Source organism: Mustela nivalis (assembly GCF_964662115.1).
Source record: "Mustela nivalis genome assembly, chromosome: 7".
Lineage (NCBI taxonomy): Eukaryota > Metazoa > Chordata > Mammalia > Carnivora > Mustelidae > Mustela > Mustela nivalis.
Window position 1 is genome coordinate 123,215,233 of NC_139026.1, and position 26,006 is coordinate 123,241,238.

At 45.6% G+C, this 26,006-nt stretch overlaps 1 protein-coding gene across 7 annotated transcripts in view; it reads right to left on the reverse strand.

The window, feature by feature from the left end:
* Positions 1 to 26,006, reverse strand: part of FRMD4A (FERM domain containing 4A) — a 604,393-nt gene that overhangs the window by 273,261 nt on the left and 305,126 nt on the right. Inside the window, exon 1 of one of the 7 annotated variants that reach the window (XM_082739511.1) lies at positions 3,921 to 3,937. The exons of the other annotated variants lie outside the window; for them this stretch is intronic. The gene's annotated coding sequence lies outside the window, so the exon portion shown is untranslated. Of the gene's footprint in view, positions 1 to 3,920; positions 3,938 to 26,006 lie in introns of those variants that run through there. 7 annotated transcript variants of the gene reach the window in all.

Below are 26,006 nucleotides of genomic sequence, written 5' to 3' on the forward strand. Positions count from 1 at the left end.
ACTCCCAGCAGGGCTACCCTGAGGCAGAGCTTAGTGGGGATCTGGGAATGAGGGAAGTCCCTCAGGGCCTGCAGTCCAGTCCTGTTCTAGAAGGGGGTAGTAACTATGTGCTGACTAACCCCTTCAGCATGACCTTGCGCGATCAGGTTCGTTCTTGTAATAATAAAAACAGCTAATATTTACTAAGTGCTTTGTATGTGCCGAAAAATGGGCTTAATTTGATCAGAGTTCATCCTCATGATGATCTTGTCTTTTATAACCCTCATTTTTTGGAGGGCGCATAATGCTTTTTGTTTTCCATTAGTGGTTCCTACTAAAACAGTGGATCATGTATAGACTGCCACCTCTATGCTTAGATATTCTAAATCATGAAATCTAAGGTGGGGCTAATAAATTAATACATGTATGTGTATATTTTAAAGTGGCTCTCCTGATTCTGCTGCTGCCTATTAGGGTTTTGTAAGCATCTGCTTACTCTATGGGGTTCCTTCTGCTCAAGGACCCTCTAGCACATTAGAATCACCTGGATAGCTTTAAAAACATACCAAAGCCCAGACCCCACATCAATTAACTCAAAATCTCTGGGTCAGGCCTAGGAATGGTGGGGGAGGGGGACAGTTAAAATCATCCTAAATGAATCTAAAGTTCGGCCAGGATTGACAGCTATCTCTCTAGCCTACAAACAGACTGCAAACCATGAAACCATTGTTATGAAAACAGCAACAGAAAAATAGAAAAAGAATATATACTGGTCTCTGTGCCTGTGTCCTGGCACAGAGCTCATTAAAACCCTTGTAATTTTCCTAAGTGATAAGAGCATGGGGAACATCTTCTGTTCTAATATTTGGTCTTCGACCCTGGGTCCTGACACAGAGCTCCTAAATCCCTTGGAACTTCCTGGGTCGTAGCAGTGTCTTTTGTTCTAATGAGGGGACTCTGGGTGGGCTCCTGGATGGGGGCTGCTCACCAGAAAGTCCAAGCCATAATTAGAAGCTTGGAATGTTCAGCCCCACAAGTCTATCCTCCAGGAAGGGGAAAGGGGCTGGAAATGGACCTACTGATTGATCAGGCCGTCAGGGAGAAACCTCCATAAAAATCCCGAAAGTACTGGGGTTCAGAGAGCTTCCGGGCTGCTGGGAAGGTGGTAGAACTCAAACTCTCTAAGGGGACAGGAGCCCAGGATTCTCCCAGACGCCCCTGTGTGCAGGACACCCCCACACCTGGTCAGAGGGTCATGAGGATGGTAGCAAGATGTAAATAAAGGAGAACACACAGACTTCCCCCCAGATAATGAACTAAACAAAATATATAGAAATGACCATTAGTCACCTTTTCACACCAATAAAGACACCCTTGATGAATTTTTCCCAAGATAAAAAACAGTAAGAGGACAGTATGTTAAAAAACAGCACTCCTCATTTGTATATGCTTTCGTATGTGTAGCACACTCTCGGGAATGTGAACTTACTGGAACCGAGCACCGGTTTGAACTATCACCCCCGCTTTAGAAGGAAGAAAGCAAAGGCTAGAGAATAAAAGATTTTCTGGTGACGTTTTCCTGAGCAAAGCTAGTTTCTCTCTGCTCTTTCCTTGAAGACTCTATTAGTCAAAACGTAATTATTTGGTTTCTTGACTCTTCCCCAGGAAGCTGTGAGCTTTTGAGGATGAGCCTGTATTTTATTTTAAATGTCCTTTTAAGCCAACCTGGCTTGTCAGCATGAGTGGGGGCTGGGCAAAGGGGGCTGATAAGTCCTGTCTGGAACACATTCAGACCACCCCTGCTCCGGCCAGCTGCTTTAGGCTTTGGGCTCCCCTACCTTCTCCCTGCCCCTCAGCTTGGTCCTGCAGACAGCTGACTGGCCATCCTGGACCCCTGGGTCAGTGAACTGTCTGGATTTGTCATCCTGGCTCTCCCCCCAATGACTGGTTTCCGTTTGTACGTGTGGGCATTACCTGCCGGCTGTGGACAAGGCAGTGGGGGTTACAGGCATCTGTCCCTGGGCTGACCAGCCCGGCTCAGCCAGAGACAGGCGGTGAATAAGCCCGAGGTGCGATTAGCTAGCTTCTCACAGGGCTGGTGATCCGACCTGAAGCTGAGCAGGGCCAATTTGTTTTCCAAGACCTGGTGGCCAAAAATACAATGTTCTCTTTAGGACACTCGCAGTGTTAAGGGAAGTCCTGGAAAAGCGCCCTGGGTTGGGGGCTGGCCCACTCTGCTTCCTTGATGTACAGTCTTGGTCTTTATTTAACTTGATGAGACATGAGAGGAGACAAAAAGAGATAAAGTGGGAGTCGGAGGTAAGGAGTCAGGGCCCCCAAACCATGTGCAATTACAGCAACAGCAAAGGACAGAATTTTCCTGACTAAGGAATCAAACGCCAACCAGGAGGAGTTCAGGAAAAGCTTCAGATGGACAAACCAGCCACGTGACTACTTGAATCTCCCATCTGGGAGACTTTTTCCAGAATTCTTTCAGATTCACAACTCATTATTTGGAAATGCCGTACACACTTTTCAGACTGCTGTCCAATTTGGGTAGACTGCTCTCAAGTTTCTTTTATGATGTATTGCAGATAGATTTGCTGTTTGTGGTAAAACTCCAGCTATGTGCCCTTCAAACACAAGAATTCTGGAAAAATATCTCATTCCCAGAAACCACTTGAACCATGTTCACCCCGTCTGCCAACGAGGTGATGAAGAAGCAAGAGCGGGAGCCCTGGAGGGTTCTGTCCTTCTGTGAAGTCAACACAGGGCTCTTCGGCGCGTCTTCCAAGGAAACGTTCCTTCAGTGAGCCCAGACATTCCATGAGGTGGGGTCAGGGGGAGGGGTGACCACATGGCCCTACACTGTTTAGCTATTACAGTTCATTAAGGGATTATATGCTGCCAAATTATGCCCCAAAATACAAAGGCCAGCTGTATGTCCTTGGTTCCAAGCAGTGGGTTGAGCCAGCTAACTGAGATAGCAAAACCACTCAAGTTGACTTAATGAGGGAAACTAGGTTAGAAAACCGTCAATGGAGAAAGAGCTAGTGACTCCCCCTAGAGAAGCAGTCAGGGGGAGACTTCCCCATTACTCCTCTGCCTTCACATCCCCCAGTCAGGTCTACATTCTTTTTCTCAGTCTCGGCTGGGCAAGTCCCCATGGCAAGTGGGATCTGGCTTTATGCCACCAGTCCGGATGGATGGATGGGGAAAGCAGACCTCTCATTTCCCTGCTGTGGAGTGCTCTGTACCCCCAGCCAGTGGACTCAGAAGGGCCACCCTCCTGCAGAAAAATGTTCTCTCATGAGAAAAAGAGGCTGAGTGTGGATGTCTGACTTCAGAGATTGCTGGGGAAGCCACCGAAGGACAAGGAGGTGAGGACAGAGACTCAGGACAGCTTGTCAGTGTCCTTCCCTCCTTGTCTCCTGTCCCATGGCCACTTGCTCCTTACCAGCTGGTCACCACTCTCACCACATGGACACACACACACACACACACACACACATGCACCCACATGCACAGCTTTTGAGAAAATAGCATTTCTCCTGTGAGAGGAACATGAACCCATGGAAAGGGTATCCTTGTCTTTTTAGCCAGAAAAACCTTGTTCTGTCACAGGGCTCTGTCATTTACTAACAACGTGACTTTGAACAAATGATAAACCTTCTCCGAGTTTCCATAACCCCATCTCAAAATGCTGACAAAAGAACCTATTTTACCGGTTGTTTGGAAGACTGAATTGCATCCCGTTTATGAAGCACCTCTCACGGTGCCCAGTACCTAAAAGATGATGCTCGATTAATGTCAGCCCCTCCCCCACCATTACAACACACTTCATAGTACTCAACATGTGACAGCAGCTTATGCTCCTTCCCCACCATCACCGGCTGATTTCTTATACTGCAAAGAAATGTAAGAAGAGCTTCAGGTCCCACCTGGTAGACAGCCCTGGAGATGCACCATGGTTTCAACATCAGCTGCAGGACCCGAAGGTGTCCCCCTCGACACGTCCTCAGCACCCGGGAAGTCAGGCCCCACACCAGACGGTCCCAGCTACATAGCAGGTCTTCTGAGCCCAGCGGCCCTGCAGCCATGCCAGCTCCAGGCCCCGCCTTTACCCCTCTGGTCCCAGGCCCCACGTATAGGGCTGTGTTCTTTTAGTAGTAACACAAAGTTCAAATGTCACCAAGATTTAATCAGGCAAGGGAAAAATGCAGTCAAAATAACTCTGTTTCCTCTGTCCTGCTCTCCTCTCCTCCTACCTTCCCGCTACCCTCACTAATCTGCAGGGACTGTTTTCCCTCAAGGATTAGCAAATAGCTCCTAAATCAAGATGTTTTCTCCCTGTCTCTGGGAACTAACCAGGGACAAGGTAGAAATAAGCCTCTCACCCTGCAGACAATCGCACAATCCCTCCCTGTTCGGGGACTGCCGCAGACACAGAGTGGACTTTGGGGGCAAGTCAACCCCAAACCGAGGGAAGAGCATTAGCCCCGAGTCATCACTGGGTTCTCGTGGTTTCGAGATTCCATCCAGGGCGAGAAGCAAAGGGGAAGGAGCTCTGGCTTGCCTTGCCAACATTCCCAAGGCATTCCATCTCTTCTCTTAACTCTTTAAAACTTAGAGAGCCAAAGAGTTTCTGTGTGGTGAAGCAAGAAGGCCAACTTTGTATCAATACTGGAGAGACTGCTATTTCTGAGGGCACTTTACAGAAACGCACGCATTTTCTTTGGACATTTCCCAAGTTTACGTTAGGGGCTGTAAGAAAACCTATCTATCAGATTTAATATCAACATCTGTGATTTTGGAGGAAAGCAGATAAAAGAGGGAAAGACAATGTATCTCTCCATAATGGGCATTTTCTGCAAAAGCTCTTGTGACTCTATTATGTGTTAGAGAAGCCCTATGAAGACCTTATGCCAAGGGAAGACACCTCGTTAAACCGGGTACAGCTATTTGCCATATCTATTAAGTTTTTTGAGTTTGGGTCATTTTTTTTTTAGATTTATTTATTTATTTGAGAGAGAGAGTGCCTGTGAGTGTGGGCGGAAGGGTAGAGGGAGAGGGAGAAAGAGAATCTTAAGCAGACTGCACTGAACATGGAGCCCGATGCAGGGCTTGATCTCATGATCCTGAGATCATGACCTGAGCTGAAACCAAGAGTCAGATGCTCAACGAACTGAGCCACCTAGGTACCCCGAGTTTTGATCATTTTTGACCCTGTTTGAGAAGGGCATCTGCCTTCAAATTCAATAGGCTATGTATGCCAAAAGATGAGATCCCAAGTGGGGAGGGCAGGCAACTTGTAGGGGAAAATTCAGTCCCAACACAAGCTGTATGGTGTCAAGAGAAGAGGTGTATTTAGTCTCTTATTTCCACACACTCTGTCATAAAAGGTGATGGGGTTTTAAGGACTCTTTCTTGCCTTTCTACAAACACTCCATTAGCGGAGATTGTTTTATTAAGACAGAGGAAGGAAAGATGGAAGGAAGGGAGGGAGGGAGGAGGAAAGGGGGGGGAGAAGAAAGAAAGAAGCAAAATTAAAAAAACAAATAGTATGTGGAAAATGATTGCTCCATTAACATTAGTTAACCACCTTGGAATTCTCGAGAAAAAACAAAGGCAAGCTACATCAGCATTAGCTTTTGCCTGTGTCCCTGAGCTCATGCTCTCCATTCTCTGGGGATTTTGGCCATGAACCAGACTCTTATCCAAAGCATGTAATTATGGAATAGATAGGGACAGTTTTAAAGGCACTGTTTTACTCTATGATTAAACAATGTGACTTAAAAATTTTTTTAAGTTAAATATATATATTTAGCTTATGGTCTGGGAATCTTTTAAGTATAAAGGTACCATAATAGGCTTTTAAAAACATGCCTGAATATAAACATATTGGTTCCTGAGAACAGCAAAGCTTACTCCAACTGCCCTGAAATCTTTATCACAGACACGTCCTCTGCAGAGCCTAGTGACTTTAGCAGATGTGCTGATGGAGGACACCACCCAGTGTCTTCGGCTGTCTCTGATTCTGCCCTAGATTTGAGATCAATCATTCAGACTTTGACAGGCAGCTTCCCCGATGGCAGATGGGAGGTTGTGCGTGCAAACAGCACCATGACCATTGACCATGAAACCCTGTGCTTTGAAAGGGATTTAGAATGCTCAGAGCAATGGGACACAGATGTGTGTGTCTCTGTATGCATGTGTGTCTGTGTGTATCTGTGGGTCTGTCTGAGTTGTGTGTCTGTGTGTGCATCAGGGGGTAGGAGGAGGAGAGTACAAGGAAGAGGGTGGTGGCGGTGGGCGCGAAACACATGCATATCGTGAGGGAACAAGGACAGGACCCTCAGGGCTCACCAGGCATAAGAAGGGCCTCCATTTGCCTTACTGACTCCTACCTCTTTCTAACCATGTTCTTTATTCTTTCCTGGAAAATAAAAGAAAATCGGGGTTTTCTGGGCAGTGTAGCACTTAGACATTACTCACAAAACTTTAAAGAACGATTTAAAGAATGATGAAATCAGTGGTCTCGTGGGAGCCCAAGGGGTGATGAAAAGCATTTGATATACCAGGAAGGCATCAGAAAGAGCAATTACAGAATCACCTCTCCTTTCAGAAGACTTTTTGCTCCTGTTTGGGGTGAAGAGAGTCTGAGGACTGAGTCAGTTGGCAGGACTGGCTTAGTTGCTGAGTGCTGGCCTCCTGTATGCCTTGGGGGAACAACACTGGGAGATGCAGAAGTCTTGATCCTGTGGTTCCATATTTGGGATGGGACCAAGACTAGAAACTCTAAATCAGGTGCTGACCTTGGGAAGGAGGTGGGCGTGGCCAAGCCAGGAGTTCCCATCCATGGCAAGGGCAGCAGAGGCAGGTGGGGCATTGCCTGGGACATAAAGCCGCCTTAGGGCACTGACTGCACTGCCACCCCCACCCCTCCCAGCTGTGCACCCTACCATGCAACTGTTCATCATCTTGCCTGTGTCTACCTCTGCCTCTGGATTTTCTGTCCCTGTGCGTTCAGACTCTCATTCACTGTATTTGTATAAACAGAGGAATTCTTTTCAAAGCAATAAATACCTTTGCCTGACTCTAGGGATGTTTTCAGACTAATTACCGCCTCGAAAAGGACTTGGAAAAACTCTAAGTTGAAAGTAGTATATGGCACAATTAAGAACAAAATTTGCAAATACATAAAGATACAGGAAATTGCGTGCACACAGAGAAGTCTATTTATAGCAGCCCGAGAAATATATTCAGAAATGTATTCTAATGTAACCCATCTTAATTATTCAGTGATTATTTACTGCCTATTTTAGAAAATGTCAGCCCTAAGATGGATGGAGAACTCCTATGCTGTCTGTCAGGTGAAAGTCAGCTGCTGGGAGGCAGAAATACCATTTTTTAAAAATTCTCTTGGATGCATTTTGATATCTTTTACTGACGGAATCTGAAGGTCAAGGACAGTTGCTCCCACATCAAAGCCCAGTCCAGTGGAGCTCCAACACCAAGACATTTCAACCAGAATGAAGGTCTTACTCCAACCAGATCTGTTCTTTTGGAAGGACAGGGATCAATGGGCAACTTACTCCAAATGAGCCCGACAAGGTGCAGGAAAAGAAATGAATCCACAACAGGAAGGGGAAAGCTGGGGCTTCTTTAGAAACACCCAACAACCCTATTTCCAGGTTTTGGAGAAAGCAGATCCCTTTCAGTTTTGCAGTTACCATTTCTGTGCCACATGTGGACATTTTCAGTTCTTAGCTACTAACTCACATTTTAATTCTACTTTCACCTCCTGACTTCCAACACAGGACTCAAACTTGGGCTTAAATTTATTGCACATTTTGTTCTTTCCTTCCATTGAATGCTTTTGTTATTAAATCCCCATGTGCGACCAAATGCTGGTCGGGGGCAGAGCTGGAAGCTTCATTCTTTAAGTGAAGGTGGCCCATACTTCTTTGTTAGTATTTTTTTTTTAAGATTTTATTTATTTATTTGACAGAGAAAGAGTGTGAGCACAAGCTGGCACAGAGGCGGGCAGAGGGAGAGGGAGAAGCAGTCTCCCTGCTGAGCAACAGTCCAGTGTGGGGTTTGATCCCAGGACCCTGGGATCACAACCTGAGCCGAAGGCAGATGCCCAACTGACTGAACCATCCAAGCACCCCTTCGTTAGTATTCTTAACAAAAAGAAAAAAAAAGAAAAAAAAAAAGAACTCAACAGTAGAGATGTAATTTACAGTCCATACACTCCATCCATTTAAATAGTGCAACTGAATGGTTTTATAGTATATTCATGGGGCTCTACAGTCATCACCAGAATCTAAAGTTAGAGCATTTTTATCACCCCAAAAAGATAGCCTGTACTTATTAGCTACCATCAGCACTCCAAATTTTCTCAGCCCTTTCCCAGCCTCTGGCAGCCATACACCTACCATCTCCATACATGTGCCTCTTCTGAAAATGTTATATAAATGTGATCTTTGTGACCGGCTTCATTCATTTAGCATAATGTTTTCAAGGTTCATGCATGTCATGGCATGTACCACACCTCATTTCTTTGTCTTGGTGAATACCCTTCCACTGGATGGACGGATCACATTTTCTTTATCTGTTCACCCACTGGTGGGCATTTGGATCCTTCCCACTTTTGGGCTATCAACCATAATGCTGCTACAGACACTTAGGGACCAGTTTTTCTGTAGATGTATGTTTTTCACTTCTCTTGGGTAGATCCCTAGGAGGGCAACTGTGGGATCACATGGTAAATCTATGTGTAACCTTCTGACGAACTGCCATGGTGTTTTCAAGGCGGCCACACCAGCAGTTGTGAGGGCCCTAATTTCTCCACAGCTTCACCAACTGCCTTAGTGCCCATCTTTCTGATTAGAGCCATCCTAGCGGGAATGAGGTGGTAGTGTTCTTGCTTACCTAGTCAAATTCTACGACATGTCTTTCAGTCGAGGGGATGTGGTAGCACGTGGAAAGGGTGCCTCTCAGGGGCTGGCTGCTGTCCCCCTGACTGTGCCCCATGCTTGCTGCTGCAGATGGACTCTGGGGAAACAGGACGGAAGGTGCTGGAAAGCCCAGCATTTCCTCTTCCGTCCTCAGCTGCTCCCTCCACCATGTCTTCCTTCCCATCCTGACCCTCTCATACCCACCATCAGGGGCAAGAAGTCCAAGCACTTTTGGATGTCCTCATTTGTCTCTTTATCGTCCTAGCACCAGCTCTTTGGGAAAAGGATATTTAGAAATAGCACTGGTATGGTTAAGTGAGTGGGCGACAAAAGCAAAACCCAAACAATCTTTTGAAATCCAGAGGCGTTTCAGGGCCGCTCACTAACATATTTAATCCCATATTTGGGTCTGGAAGATGTCCCAACTCTGACAAAGAGTCATCACTGCATCATCATTCCTCAACCTGAGAACCCAAGGGGCCCATTTATATAAAAGCTAGGGAGCTCACTCTGTTCATTTGGGAGTATTATTTTAGAAAAAAATGCTTGTCTGTGTATATAAAAATATTTTGGGTCCCTGGGAAAGTAGAGGAGAGGCAGGAGCTGCCCTCTGGCTTAAGCGCTTCCAGAAAGGCATGCCAAGAGCTATGTTTAGAAATATTTCCCCATGCTCCACAAACCATTATACAAGTAGTCCTATGGCCTTAAAAGTGATGTCATCCTATCAATTACAGTGGTTACGAAAGTTAAGTTCTCATATATATGCCAGACCCCAACAGAAATACAATCACGGCTGTCTGAATTCAATCAGTCCAGGCCCTGAATGAGAAATTAAATGCTCTCGGCTCCTCTTTTCTTGATCTCTTATTATTTGGTTTCCATGGAACTTAGTGGCCAAGGATAATTTTTGAGCCTCTATTTAGCAAGCGTGTGTTTATGAGATCATGGCCTTCCGTGAAAACAATAAATGCTTTGTTTTGTTTAGGAGTCCCAGAACAATGGTTTGGGGCCTGTCGGGAGTGAAGGTGTAAGGTTGGGGGTCCTATTCACAAAAAAGGAGGTTTGCTCGCTTGAGAATCCCTTCCATCTTCTCTCACACAGGAAGATGTGCTAATTCTCACAGGAGAGTTGTTGACAGATCATCAACACTTGCCCTCCACGTAGGAACTGAGAAGACATTAGAAAACTTGTCTCTAGGAGCTGTGAAGAGGTCTGAGGATAACTCAGTGAGGAGGAAGTTAAGGTTTCTCCTCCAGACGTAAAAGGAGGCACGTAGAACTGAGGAAGACATAAACTGGGATAAGAACACTCAGTTTTTACCTATCGTTTAAATTCCTTTTAGACCTTTACTCAGTTGTGGATATTACAAAGTTTATAATATTGTGTTACTTATAATATATTAGAAAATTTTTAAGACAATGTGTTATTCATTTCCTCAAAAGTCTATTTCCTCTCTAAAGTTTTTTCTAATTTAGCAATCTTATTTTTTAAAAAAATCCTTAATGTTTGAACTTAATAGAAATGTAATGACTACAGGATGAATAAAAATGTGTATTTTATATAAAAGCATAGGCTTGTGGTTTTTCCTGCTGCTCTTGGGTGACCTGCCTTCATAAAACCGACTCTGGAGTGGCTTAAGTTTCCTCACAGGAAGTTCTGTTGTTCTTGTCTTGGCTTCTCAAGGAGCAGGCATATTAGGTGGGGTTAGCCCTCCGTCCCCTTTCTTATTCAGTAATGAAGGCATGACACACAACGACAAAGACAATGCGGGAGGCTTGATGAATGGGAACGGAATGGCCTTCCTAATGTAGGTAGGGTCAGTGCAGCTCTGCAGGTCACAAGCAATTTGGGCGAGCTAATGACTTTGGGAAGCCATTTTCAAGGCTACATTTTTCTCTTGCTTCCTTAGAATACTTTTCTCAAGGGGGAAAACGAAAGCAGAGATGTAAAAGAAACCAGCTGGGAGACTATTCGCTGACCACCACACTGTCCCATCCCAATGCTCCATATCATTTGTATCACAGAGTCCAGAGGTCAGGACTTCAAAAAGCCCAGAGCTACGCCTGACTCAAGAGACCATATTCCAACATGACCGTGGCAGAAAATCGATTCTATTCTAGTCCATCCCATGTTCTGAAGTTTACAAAGTACTTTCAGGAAAATGCATCCCTACAATGACAGAAAACTCCAAAATGCACAAAACCAAATAAAAAGCAACCATAAGTTCTTTACTTGAATTGGTCAATGGGTATTGGATTAGTCCATCGGCTGGAGTTTGGTATTACAAATTTCAAGTGAGCCAAAAAGTAAATCCTTTGATATATATACAAAGTTAAGCCTGTTTTAGGGTAAGTTTATTGATGTGGTGAGTTTCCCTAGACTACCATGGAAGAACTCAATACCATACTTTTCTCATTAAGACCTCTCTCTCTCTCTGTTTCTCTTTTTAAGATTTATTTATTTGAGAGGGAGAGAATGAGAAAGAGAGAAAGAGCGAGCATGCAAGAGTGGAGGAAGGGGCAGAGGGAGAGAGAATCTCAAGGACTTCCCCCTACGCATGAATCAGACATGGAGCTTGACCCTAACTTGAGCTGAAATCAAGAGTTGGATGCTTAACTGAAGAACCACTCAGTGCCCCTTTCTCATTAAGATCCCTTATAGATAAAAGTATTTATTTGGAATGCTGCGTTTTGGAACCATTTAAATTAGCCTGACCATAGGTAGCAAGATCTTTTCTGCATCCATGGCTGACCGAGGATGCAAGGATGGTAGGGGTGGGTTAGGATTTAGCGACAGAACTTGGAAAACCAAGAACTCTGTTGGGGTTGGTGGGCAGTCTGGGCGAATTATGTTTAGGAAATCAGGACAGTGGTCGTATACATCCAGAATGGGGGCCATGGCTGGATGGAAGACTGAAGGAGAGCCAAGCAGGCTGAACCCAACGTGCAGGTGTGCTGGTGAGGAAAAGATGAGGCTCTGACAGGTACCTGTGTGAACCACTTCAAATGCCCCCTGTCTGGATCTCTTCTATGTCCTGCCAGTCTCTGAGTGGCTAAGTGAAATATTTACTGAACCCAAGGCTCAGTGTGTCCCTGAAATTGCAGGAGGTCCTCTACCTCCTTCAGCAATCCTGCAATCGGTGAACCAGGGAAACAACCGATGAAACAAAATATAATGCCTTCTAACGACTCAAGAGAAGAAATGTAATTACACTTGTGCAGGCCATGAAAGCCTCTGAAAATCTATTAGGAAAACTAGCTTAGACTTTACCATTGGATTTGTCACAAAAAATAGAATATAATAAATTTTTTCCCTAAAAAAAAAAACAAACCACCTCCGTGTGTTATATAATTTGAGGCTAATTTCCAGGAGAGAAGGAGGAAATTGGATTGGGGTATTGGTTATTTCCCCCTTGTTTCAGAAACAAAGGTGATGATTTAAGATTCAGCAGGAAGGGGATGCGTAGGAGCTAAGCGCCTTCTCCTAGTGTCTCTTAATAAACCCAGGACAACCGCCTCATTGTATTGCAGCTGGGACCAGGCTTCTTGTTAATTAAGCACCGGTAATAGGCAGGTCTGAGCTCTCCTTGGTGAGTTTGAGCACAATTAAGCGGCCCGAGGTGCTCCCTCTAGGGAGCACTCCACCTCCTCCACCAAAACTCAGGATGGATCTCAAAACGTGAAAACCAGAGCAGCGCACGTGGCAGAGGTTTTGTGACACTGAATGTGTGTTCAGAGCCCAGACTCAGGTTGATAATCCCTTCTTCACTTCCAGTGGGACGCACGGAAGCATTCCCCTGTCGGCTTTCACACTCCCAATCCTCCAGGTTTCAGATATTTATTTTTTTATTAAGTTAAAATATATATAAATTTACCATTTTGACCCTTTTTAAGTGTACAGGTCAGTGGCACCACATCCCAGTGTTGGGCAAACTTCAGCATCAGCCATTTCCAGGACTCTTTTCATCTTGCAAAACGAAACGCCTATACTCATTAAATGCTAACTCCCCACTCCTCGCAGCCCCTGGTCCCCAGCATTCTACTTTCTGTCCCCGTGAATTTGTGAATCTGTCACACATGCTCTCGTCATGTGAGTGGGAGCATCCAGCGGAAGCAAGCAGGGTCTGTCCTTCTGTGTGGGGCTTATTTCGCTTAGCATTGAGTCTTCAAGGTCATCCATGTTGTAGCAGGTGGCAGAGTCTGCCTCCTCTTTAAGGCTGAATGATGTTCCACTGTATGGCTAGACCACATTTCATTGGCCCATTCATCTGTCAATGGACATTATGGTTGTTTCCACCTTTCGGTTGTTACCAACAATGCTGTGATGAACGTGGGTGTACAAATATCTGATTGAGTCTCTGCTTCCATTTCTCTGGGTATTTACCCAAAAGTGGAACTGCTGGATCATATGGTGAGTCTATCTCTGATTGTTTTTGAGGAACTGCCATGCCATTCCGTACTCATCTTTTCCATCTCCTGCTGCTGCCCTGTTCAGTTCCTAGGCCTTTCTGGAGGCAGAACAGGACTTTGCCCACAGACGGGCACACAGCTCCGGACATCTAGAAGTTGTTTGTCCCAGTGAGACCCCTTCATTAGGTGGCCCTGGGGTAGACCTACACATCTTTGCGTGCAGGAGCCTCCCTAGCCCTAACCTTTACCATGTCTGCTGGATTTGCGTCCTCCTTCCCAGGCTGGACCTGGGGTCTCCCTCTGAAGTCTAGCTCAGTTATTTGCTGCCAAGCCTTCTGCAAGGCCCTCAGAATTCTCACCTCTGGGACATGGTGCTGGCCACTCTCCTTGTCATGCCCCATGGGGCCTTAGTGTTCAGGTAGGCAGGTTCCTCTGCTGAGGGCTGGGGAAAGGGAAGGAAGTCAGGAATGGCTGGTGTCCACTGAGAAAATCACACTGGTCTAGGGTATCTGGGGGCTGACCGAGGCTGTGGCCCCATATAAATTACCTTGAACTTAGGCTTGTGGGTGTGAGTGAGGTTTAGGCATCAGGACATGAGAAACTACCAGACAGGGATGAAGACCCTTCCTGATTTGAAGAAGGGGCCCCATCGCAGAGCAGGGTTAGGAAGAGTGAAGTGGGGCATTAGGACTACAGGCCTAGCAGGTTCCAGCCTCTGTGGGAAGGTAGACACAAGTCAGAGTCAAGAGTATGACCCTTGGGTTTAGCCTGGGTTTAGGAAGAAACATCTACCATCTGGGTACATGTGGGTCCCAGCCACTGGATGCCAGGCTTCAGGGCCAAGAACTCTGCAGCCTTGCTCAGTGCCACCTGAGCAAGGAGTGGAGTCCTGACAGTTTGGACACCTGCAGCTGGTAAGAATCAGCGAAGTGGCCTCTGACAGGATAATGCCACCTGGCTCTCAGTGAAGCCCCTCCCACCCCCACTGTACCTACTGATGACTGGGGAGCCACCTGTGGCTTTGGATGGCTCTGTTGCCTGGCATGGCAAGTTGGCAAGGCCTGCCCTGGACCCTGACCCACGGGCTGCCGGCTCCCTGTCCCAGGCATCAGCATTTCAGCTGACTTATTGGCACCCTATCCACCCGGGTCCCTCCTTTCCCTCAGACTCACGGTGGCCCACCCCGGCAGCTTGTTAGAGTCGCCAGGGTAGTCTTCATGAAATGTTTTGACTTGAGCTCCCCTCTTAGAGATGCCAGTTTTATCCATCTGGGGAGGGGCCTGGTGTCACTATTTTGCAAAAACATACCAGGGGTTCTAACCCCTGGCAGCCCAGGAAAAGAAGCAGCACAGACGTCTCTGTCCTGCAGACAAGTTCCTTTGAGTCATGTGGTTACCATTTGTCACACTGTAACCTGCCTCAGAAACACAGATCTCTGGTCGGGGGTGGGTGTTGGGTGGCTCAGTTGAACATCTGACTCTTGGTTTCTGCTCAGGTCATGAGCCCATGGGTCGTGAGACTAAGCCCTGTGTTGGCCTTAGCGGGGAGCCTCCTTGAGGATTCTCTCCCTCTGCCCTTCCCCCACTTGCTTGCGCGCTCTCTCAAATAAATAAATCAATCTTTTTTTTAAAAACAAACACCCCCCCCCCCCGCCCAGATCTCTGGGCCTCATTCCAGAGTTTTTGACTCTGTAGACTGGGTGTCAGGCCTGGGTATCTGCATTTCTAACACAGTCCTCTGTAAGTCTGAATCTCTGGTCCTGAGACCACACTTTGAGAATCACTGATCTAGGCCTGCCATAGCCCTTAATTCTCACCGTCAGGCTGACTGACAGAAATGGAAGCGAGCTGGGCCAGTCAGTTGACTGTGTGCGGGTTGCATTCTTCAACAGCCTCTTCAAAAGCCCTGCGTTCACCTTGGAGTATCACGGGAAGGAACACTCCGGTGGGATCGCAGGTCCGGGGTGGAGACTCCAAATGCGAGATGGAAAATCAGCACTTAAAGACCATCCACGCAACTATTCCTCATCCCTGTCCTGAGAGAATAATTGGGAGAATTAAAAGGGATGGAAGTTTCCTCCCTTCACGAGGATCACATACGGACTTGAAAAGCCTGGGTATTAGTAACATGTGTTTATTTCTAAATTAAAATGGTTTCTTAATGATGAGTCCTTGGGCTCCCCAAAGGCAGGAATGAAGCAGCCAAACCGAGACCCTGAATCACTCAGTCCTTTGTCCTTGAGGCTGGGAGGCCAGAACGTTCAGAGGTTACAAACTGCCGTCAACAAAGAGCATTGAGACTCTTGTTTTAGAAAAGAGTGACTCATCTTCGGGTCATTTTCTTGTCTATCTGCCCTCTCTCTCCACTCTTCCCGAACCGTGAGGAAACTGCTCTTCTTTATCTCAATGCACAAAGAACACAAATGCTGCTGATCGCAGAACCCGACTTCCTGTTAAGGAGGATATCCTACAATTTAATGGAGGAAGATTTCTAAGCAAAGCAGAAAGTCAAGTGATTTTAGAGTTTGCTTCCCACCTACAATTAACGAGGCTACAGCTGTAAAGGAAGAGGGAAAAAAATTAAATCCCTCCAAGGCAGGAGCTCTTACTATCATCTGTGGCTGAAAAATAAATACTTCATGTTTTTTTCTTAAAGAAGGAGCTCTAAATCTAACAGAAACAAAATACTTATGATAGGATAGAAAATGAAAAATATCTGATCAGACAATAGACAAAGACTGGTGTCCCAGGCCTACTTATTTAATTTCCCACGTGTACAAAACAGAGAGGGGGATGAAATCATCTCTTTCCTGCCTAAAGGCCATGATCTGCCTTCCATCTGTGCAGAGGACTTTTTTGTTTTTTTTTTTTTTAAGGGTGATACACAACCTATAAACATTCCTTTTTGGTCATGCAAGGGTTACGGACGTTTTTAAGACCCAAGACTGTTTCAGGTCTTTAGGAGTTCCAAATTTGGCAAATGTAAAAGTCTCATAGCAGACTCTTTGACCTTGGGAGGATGTCAAGAAGGGAGAGACTATTTCAGAGGGGATTATATTTTAAGTGTCCACAATATGCAAGGAAGGAATGCCTTTCGGAAAGGACTTCTCAATGTGTTATGTTCCTTCCTTTCTCTCTTATAACCTCTCTTATAACTTCCAGAAGGAATTCATACCTTGTTGAGTGCACTGGACGCTCACACTGATCTTGCCTGTATGTCTGTATAAAATGGTCAGGGTAAAGACAATAGATGGGTATAGGGACAGTCGAAGAGATGGATGATAGATAATATCTGAAATAAACAAGGGAAAGAAAAGTAATCTATGTCCACATGCATCAGTTCAGATATGTCAGTCTTATTACTCAAAGTGTCCTGCATGCTCCCTGGTGTTTGCACTATCTGGGAACCGGTTAGAAATTCAGATTCTCGGACCCTGCCCCATGCTCCAGACCTAAAGAATCAGCATCTGCATTTAACAAGATTCCTAAGTGATCTCTTGTCCACTGAAGTTTGAGAAGCCCTGCTTTTGAACATAACAGCCTAGAACGAAGAATAGTGATTTTTAGGGACTTATTATGGAAATCTTATTAGCCCACACGAAATCTTAGGTGGATACCTAGGAACGATGTCAGAAGTGTTCTGGTGAGGCAGGGATGGGGGATCGAAGTCTTCCTAGTGCCCTCCCTGGCACCTCCCACCCCCACACCTCTGTGCAGCAGCTGTCTCCTCTTCTCTGGGGGCGGCAAGGATTCCCAGCACGCATACCCTAACACTTACAGCTTAGAGAACACAGGCCACCACTTAGAGTCCTCTGAACGACAGCTAAGCCCTGGGCATCTTACAAGCACTCAAGCAATAGCAGATGATCATTAACAATTGATTTTAAAGCAAGGTGATGTACCAAAGTCGAGCTCAGAAATTGCACAGAAGGACCCGGGAGGAGAAGTCAAGAAAAGCAGGGGGATAGCATACTGAATACGAGAGGAAGACAAGAAAGAGAAAGAGATGGAGAAAGGGAAGAGGCCCCAGTCGTCAGGGGCTGCCAGATAAAATATAGGGCACCCAGTTAAATTTGAATTTCGGATAAACAACATCCTTACACTAAACAGCTATTTGTCAAAATTCAAACTTCACTGATTTCCTGTGTTTCCATTTGCCAAATCTGGCCATCCCAGTTCCTGCATCAAGGACACTTTTCTCAGCAGCCTGGGCCCCAAGAGTCTTACTCTAATTTAGACCTCAGTCATATTCCCTCCACAGAGATCCCTGGAGTCATACTGCCTGGATTCAAATCCCAGACCTGCTCCTGCTGTGTGTGACCCCGGGCCCATGATTTCCTCTCTCCGTCTGTTTTCCTCTGCTATAAACTGCACACCCACACCCATGCTCATCGCAAAACCGTCTTTTACAGTCTCCTGGGTCTCGGCAGTGCTCTGTCTGACTTTGCCCCAGGTCATTTTCTAGAAGACCCGAGGTCAGTGTGGAGAGGTCCGGAAGGGAGAGGAAGATGAGGTGCCTGAAAACCCGCAGAAGGAGGTGCTCTCTCCTCCTTCCCCACGGGCCTGGCCGTCGCGTCTATCCGGTCAGTGCATTTCCTTCCTCCTGTTCCCAGGGGGCTGTGTCTGGGGATGTGCTGGGGAAGGAGGGAGGAAAATGTGTCACTTGATATTTGCTCCTTGACCCTGGCTGACCCAGCTAATTCACTGCAGGGTGGAAGGAAGCACACTGTGGAGGCCTTCCTTTGCCAGAGCTTCTCGGCCTTTCGTCTCAGCCATCAGGGAGCGAGATCTTGCTTCCTCGACACTTTAGCTGAGCCAGGGGAGAGCCAATCACCTGGCAAAGTGTACAGGCCCTAGAATGATGACATCTTCTATCTCAAGGTCAGAAATTCTCAGAAAGCTGTTAAATCCCGGAGCCAGCATTTGGGAATGTGTTATTTCTTCCTCTCAGAGTAAACCTGACCCACCAGTCAAACCTCATCTTGAAGCCTTTCTTACCATATTTCTTCCCCATGAACTGCAAGATCTGAGGCTAGATTCCAGGAATGAACTGTTTTTAAACATTAAACAAAACAAGAAAGCCAAGGTATCTTGAAGCATGTGGGGCTCAAAGCTCCCCCTGCTCCCGGAGGAGATTCCGGAGCCAGGTTCCGAGGTAGATTCTGACTCAGAATCCCTAATGGAATTGAACAACGATCCTGAAACTGCTATCTGAATGCTTTGGTTTCCCTAAAACAGCATTCTTGGCTTTACTACTCTTCTTGGCACTGACCCATCGCCTGCAGCAGCAAATCTTTCCCAGGAACCTATTGTTATTTGTGTATCTGATAGTTTACAGCAGAGCTCACTGACAGCAACATTTAGAAAGAAAAGGAAAAAAGAAGTGTAGGGTGAAAAGGACAAAACAGAGGCTTCCAACATCCTGGTGGGAATCGCAAAGCAGAAACTGCCTCTTTCTTGGCCCTCAGCACGGAGAGCTAGGAGGCTATAGAAAAGTCATTAACAGGAATAGCCACAGCCTGTACGGAAGGTGGGCATCAGACGCAGAGACTCCGAATGGGAGCACGCACTTTCTGACCCTTCACTGGAGATACTCATCTCTGGTGTACTCTCTGTTCTCCCCAAGAACACCCCTTCAACTGCCACCCAGGGGCTGTGCTAAGTCACCACGCACACACAACACACAATGGGGTGAAATGGAGTAGCTCTGCTTTGTCGGGGCTGAACACTGTGAATGAATTCATTCCCTTCTGGGAAAAAGGACTGCCTTGTTCAGAACGTGATGTTCCCATGTCTCAGCTTACCTTTAAGCATTTCTGATACACCTGTTGGGATCATTAGTTCTGCCAACAGAAGGGAAGTAGGATACTTTGTTCTATTTTTTACTCTCAATGGACTGTGTTGCCATTGTGTTGGCTTCCCTTTCAGAAAGGAACACAAGCAGGAGGGAAACTTACAGGATTCCATGCTGCTTGGCAGGGGTGGAAAATATAGGTGTATAAACAAATACATGGAAAATAAGAGTAAACTAGGAGATGAAGGATAATAGAAATAAAAGAAAGAGCTACTTAAAAGACTGGGATAAATGTGAAAAGGCTTCTGGAATGAGCTACCCCATTCATTAGCTGGCAGGAAAGGTAAAAAAGGTAAGCAAATTGAAACAGATATATACTGCTTATCATCTCCTAAAAGAAATCAACAGGGTGGAATTTATCTAAGGGATACTGAAAAGCATAAGGAAAAATATATATGTGTGTATATATATATACACACATATATATTCCAAGATGTATTTATTTGAGAAAGAAAAACAGACAGAGTGCAAGTGGGGGGTGTAGGGGGAGGGAGGGATAGAGAGAGAGTCTTAAACAGACTTGGCACCAAGTGCAGAGCCCAACTCGGGGTTTGATCTCAGGACCCGAGATCATGAACGGAGCCAAAACCATGAGTTAGATGCTTAATCAACTGCGTCACCCAGGAGCCACCAAGTGAGCAAGGCGCCACCAAGGAGCAATATCTTTAACTGTCATTTTGAAAAAGTTTCAGAAGCATTTTCGTATATTTCTTTTGTTGGCTTTGTGATCAAGGTTGTCCGACTCTAACCCCCTCCCCCAGCTCCCTGAGCTCAGACATGGGGGCAGCTGTGTACTTCTGCCCAAACTCTTCCTCCCACCTTCTGCTTTGAATCTGCTTCTCTATTTCTCTGGTCTCTGACTGTTTCATTCCAACTGCTTCCAGCTCTAACACTTTCAGGCTCATGCCCCATTCAGCTGTCTCTGGGGCTTATTTCAGAGATCATGAGCACCTGCAAACCCTCTTACCTGGCCTTGGTTTTGTCTTCTCTAACTCCTGCCCCCCCAACACCCCCCCCCCCATGTCCTGACCAAGACTGGGGTCAGTCAGCCCGGTTCAGGCCCAGAATGGGTTGCTGCTTGTTGAAAAAAAAGAAGGTTAAACACAGAGCCTCAATAAAGATGAATAAAATCCTAACTCAAAATAGTCCCTGCAGGGAGTTGAAAAAATACAGCCCAGGTATATTGATATTTGATTATTTAACTTCCTAAAGATAAAGCAAAAAGGAAATAAAGTAATGAAGAGTTGACACGTCCATCGACCTACATCCCCTGGGGGCGGATGTCCCCAGGAAGCCTTGGGTTAAGTGCTAGAAGGCAGTCAGCTCACAGTTGCTGTATCTGGGAAGATGCAGAAATGAAGCTATTCTGAGATGACAATGAAAGAGACACATCTCTGCTGCAAAAATGACAAGTGAGGGCTGCTATTCAGAAGGGATAGTTAGGAAGCGAGACTGGCATTGTCTTCCAGCCTGGAGCGCCCTTCCACCTGGTATGATCAAGAGTTCCAATGGGAAGAGCCAATGCTTTCATCAGAAAGGGAGCTGTGAATCCGTTCAAGTTCTCGCCCGGGGACTTGGCTGAGACCCCAGAATTCCCTTCCATCTAGCATGAAAGAAGTGATTTAGAACTAAAAGGTTTTAGTTCAGCTGTTACCAGTCAACCACCTTGATCATAAAAGAACCTCATTCTGGTTCTCATGTGGCCTCTGGTTTTGAGTAGGACCACACACTGCTGTTCTGTAAATATGGGTTAGCGGCAAACTGTAGACCTCTGGGTGGCAGAGCGATGGCTTCATTGGCTGAAATTGTTCGATATGGTTTCCTTTAACACTGGGAACATCTGCTGAAAGCAGAAGAATGTGGCTGATTCTAAGCCGTCCTATCAGGTGGTAATTAGACTGTAGGTTCAGTTGCTCCCAAGTTCCATTCTCCTTGCTACGTGATAAAACTATGCTCTCAGCGAAGAGGATGCTGTCTTCCTGTTTCCTATAGCTGGAGGACATGAATCTAATTTATTTAAATATATTTTAAAATTTGCATTTAACCTGTCAAAAGAGGTTTTTTCCTTTTCCTATTTTTTTTAATAAATTCTAATTTAGCAGTAGGAGGATTATGATACCAGCTGGAAGGCCTGGGGATCTATTCCAGGATGAGTGGTTTTTCTTTTTTTTCTTTTTTTTTTTGTATTGAGATGTCCCGTTTTTATGAAATTCAGGACTGGGGAGAAAGAATACATAGATATTTAGGTCGGGGTGGCACTCATTTTATTGTAGAAGTTGAAAACTGGCATCTTGTGGGCCAAATGTAGCCCACAAATGTGCTTTGTTGGCATGCAAGGTTTTTCTTTGAACTTGGATCGGTTGCCTGCATATAAAAATTGAGATAATTCTCCCTTCCCCTCTCTCTCCCTCTGTCTCTCTCTCTCTCTCTCTCTCTCTCATACACACACACACACACACACACACACACACACACACACAGAAGCATTTTCCCTTACTTAGAAGAAAACTGCACAGAGATTTTTTGGAAATGTCAGAAGTGCAGGACAAGGAGCCTCTGTCTCCCCGTGACAGAGCTGAGTAGTACTGGCCCCATCTGCTAGGGCCCTTCTCCTTGTTGTCCTAGTTATATGACTACCTGGCTCATATAGGGTTTGAGTTATAATGCCTGGATGGGGCCTTAATTTACAGGACACTGAATGTGAATAGAGGCATTCCAGGATTAACATGAAGGATTAGGTCCCAAGGGTACCATAGGAAATAGATACAAGCTCTTGAAAATAACCACTTTCTGATTGGTGAGTCTCAGAAGGGACAGGCAAGTCTTGGTCTGCACATTATACATGTTTCTCTCATGCCACTTTATGGTCATTCGACTAAAGGAAAGAGGAAGTCACAAGTCTCAAAGATACTTTTATCTGCTGTTAGGCATATTGGTTCACTACTGTCCAGAGGGGACCACAGAACACACAAATCTAAGGAATTGTACTAGAAATAAAGGACAATGAAGAGGCTCTGAGCACAGACTCTGTCTGAACCAAATGCCACAGGATGTTAGTATTATCCCACAGAGGAGACAATGAGCGGGATGGCACATGGCCTAGGGAGCCTGGGTTCTGCTCTTCGGACACTGGTTCTTGGGAGAGACTGCAGAGCTGCCCCTGGGGGCGAACACATGAATGTTTCGCTCTGTGCTGCAGAGTCCAAATCAATAAGTGCTTCTGGAGGATTTTTTTTTTTTTCTTTCTTTCTTAGCTCCTCTCCCTAAAAGCTCTCCTACTTGAAAACTCAGAGCCGGATCCCAGCACGATGAGGGGTGCCCTCCCCTTTTCCTCTCCTTAAGTAGTGAGTTGACGTTTTAACAATAGGGATTCTAGGACCTGGCACCTGCACTGCTGCCTATAGGCATGGACCTGGCTACACAACACAGCCCTGGAAGGCAAGGGTGTTCCTGCTTGTGCGCAGAAGAGTGTGCTCAGAGCACTGGCAACTGAGCTCATCCACACACAGGTCTGCCAGCTCTGCTCCAGAAATAAAATAGTTTTATTCACCATAATCGGCCCAGAATCGTGGGAGGGACATGCAACACGTCTGCTGTTAGAACTGTTCTCTCAATAGTTCAAATGTGATGTGCCAGAGGCACCTCCTTACCTAGAAGGGGAAAATGGGCGGGGATGGAGAAGGGAAACCTGCACATTTTAACTGGGGGAACACTGATGGGATTTACCTCAAGGACTGTGCTCAAATCACTACTGGTTGTGATTTTCCTTCAACCTAACCAGCAGATATGAGCATGATTTTCTTCTACAAGAACGCCACGAAGATCCAGTGAAACAAAGCCTGATGTCAAAGACATAACTTCTTCTGTTTCGATTCAAATCCATTTGCTTTTAAAGGCCAGTTCCAAGGCCCTGGATGCAGAGTTCAATTTAGGACTTGCTCATTTCAGTCCCTCAGTGGCTGGCTCAACCCTAAACTATACTTTCTAAATATATTCTGGGACTTGGCTGAGTTATGAAGCCCTGACACATGATTACATCAATCCATTTTTTAAAAAGTTTCAGAGGCCAAACAAAGCAAAAGAAAAGAGGTCTTCTTCAGATAGATCTTAGGAAAGCTAAAACTTTGAGATGCAATGCTCGCTTTTGCTATATAGGTGACCAAAAAAGATAGTGAAAATTTTCATCTGCTTTCTTAGGCATGCGTGGGAGTTTTTTGTTTTGTTTTGTTTTTGGGTTTTTTTTTTTTTTTTTTTTTTTTGGTTGGCTAAGCTGTAAAGGACAGAACAATTCTACTTTTCTGATACAGTGGTTTAAGTGTGTTGCAGGGGGAGATGTCAAATAGGAACACTGTTCCTAGGGTGCCACCAGGAGGAGATTCACTCCTGGCCTTTGTTTTCATAAGCTTCGCCCCAATACTCCCCACCATAGCCTCTACTTGCTGTGTCCGGGATTGACTTTGGCTGAGTAAAAATTGTCCTGAGATGCTCTCTTTTCCTGTCAGCATTGTTTGCCCCTACCGAGGCTGTGCTCTCTTCTCTACCTCACTGGTCCCTCTGTTTCTGGGAAACTCTATTGCAGGTACTGTTTCTCAAACTTGAGTCCATGTTGTATGGCCCAGATGTTCAGATTCAGTATGTCTGTGCTGGAGACTACACCTCTGAGATTCAGAAAATGCCCAGCAACTCTGATACACAAGCTGTTTGATAACAGTGTAATGAGATGATTTTCTAGTCCCCATCTTCCATGGCTATCAGCAGCACTGGACAGCCTGATGTTGCCTTCTGAGAATGTCTCTGCGATTCTATTTCTACCTCACTGGCTGTTCCTTACGAGTTTCCTTTGCTGGTTCCTCCTCATGGCACTGACCTCTAAACATTAGAGTGGCCTCAGGCCCAGTCCTTGGACACCTCCTTGCCCCCATCCACATACATCCCCAGGTGACGCCACCTGGTCCTGTGGCTACACCATCGGCTAGTGGTATCCTAGTTTAACTATGAACTCTCTAGAAGAAGAAAAAAAAAGACCTGATTCGTAATGTTTGCTAATTTGCATGGTACATTTCTCCCGCCAGGGCCCATCTCAAGCTGCCCACATGTCACCACTGAATGGGGAGCTGGGAAGAGGTGCACACAATCAACTCTCGAGAGCCCCGACAAGCCAACTTCAGGGCACAGGTGACAATGTCCACATTTACCTCTGTAGCCAGAACTGTCACACGCACACAAAACTCCATTTGAATTTTAATCATCTCAAGTTCACCCCATCCAAATAGAGCTCTCAGTCTCCCCTGGTCCTGCTGTCACTCTCACTGGCCTCTAAACAGTGTCTCCAATCTTAGGGTCAACCCCAGGCTACAGCTGCCCAGGGGTCAGTCTTGACCCTTCTCTTTCTCTCCTCACTTGTCACCTGATCCATCAGCCAATCCTGTCAACTCTACCTTCTAGATAAATCCAGAATCCATTCATTTCTCAGCACCTCCAGAATATCCTCTGATCTAAACCATCGTCATCCTTCATCAGGATTTTTACACTAATGATGGAATGAGTCACCCTGCTTCCATCCATTTTTCTATCACCCTTGTAGCCACAAGGATTCCTTCAAAACATGTCAGCTTATGTCACCCTTCCATTCCTGGACCACTGGTCTTCTTCTGTCTCACTCAGAGGAAAACCCCCTATCCTTATCATGACCCACACAGCCCTCTGTCACCAGGGTTCCGAACACTTCCCTGATCGCTTCTCTGCCCCACATACACCATCTCCTCACTCTACTCTAGATCTGCTACCCACCCCCCATCCTGGACTAATTTCCAAGCCCATCAAGATAGCTCTGGCATTGCACCTTTTGTGTACTGGTGATATCTTCTGCTGGGCATGGTCCTTCCCCAGAAGGCTCTGTGGCTTGTCGCCTTTACTCTTGGTCTCTTCTCAGACAAGAGCCACATCATCTAAAAATGCAGCACCTCCCTGCTCAATTTTCCCTTAGAGGCCTCAGCATCACTTAAAAGTCTTGGCCACATCCCTTCTGTCCAGAGCAGTGCATGGCATGTAGTAGGTACTAAATAAAAATCTGTAGAATTACTAAATAGTGTGTTGGTTCCTAAGTATTATATTTGTATTTGTATTTGTATTTTGTATTTGTATTTTGAGACTGATTTGATTGAAATTGGACTGCATTTTCCAGAAATGATCAATATACTTCTAAGCCTTATTGGTTTTCCCGATTAATGTTCCAGTCAGGGCATCAGAGGACTATGTGGAAGCATTGTCCATGTAGAAATGTGACCTTGGTATTTTTGAGAAAAGTTAGCAAGCAGTAGAGGATAATGATCAGAGGTGTATTTATTGACGATCTCAAAATATTCACATACAGATTCTGACTAGGAAGGAGGACAGCCTACACACTCAAAAGTGTTAATTGTGTAGAGAATTTCAGTAAGTTTTTCATGAGCAAGTTGTCTACCAAGAAGAGCTAGCATCCTAAAATAAGCCACCAATTAGGACTAACAGTGACACAAATATGTGTCTTCATAAGAAAGGAAGGCACTTTGCAACCCTATCCTTTGGGTGACAATTTTATTTGATTAAAGGACTGGGTTTATGACCATGAAGACATTCTTTTTATTCATCTATGCACAGTCATTCAATAAATATTTAATCTGTCCAATATACATGCCAGGCACTGTTCTAGGTTCTGGAACTTAGGAGCAAAACTGACCAAGTCCTTTGAAGCAGTTAATTACTGAGTGACCAGAATGGAAAAGGAAAAGAATGAAAAATCCACAGATGTGGTATATCTACT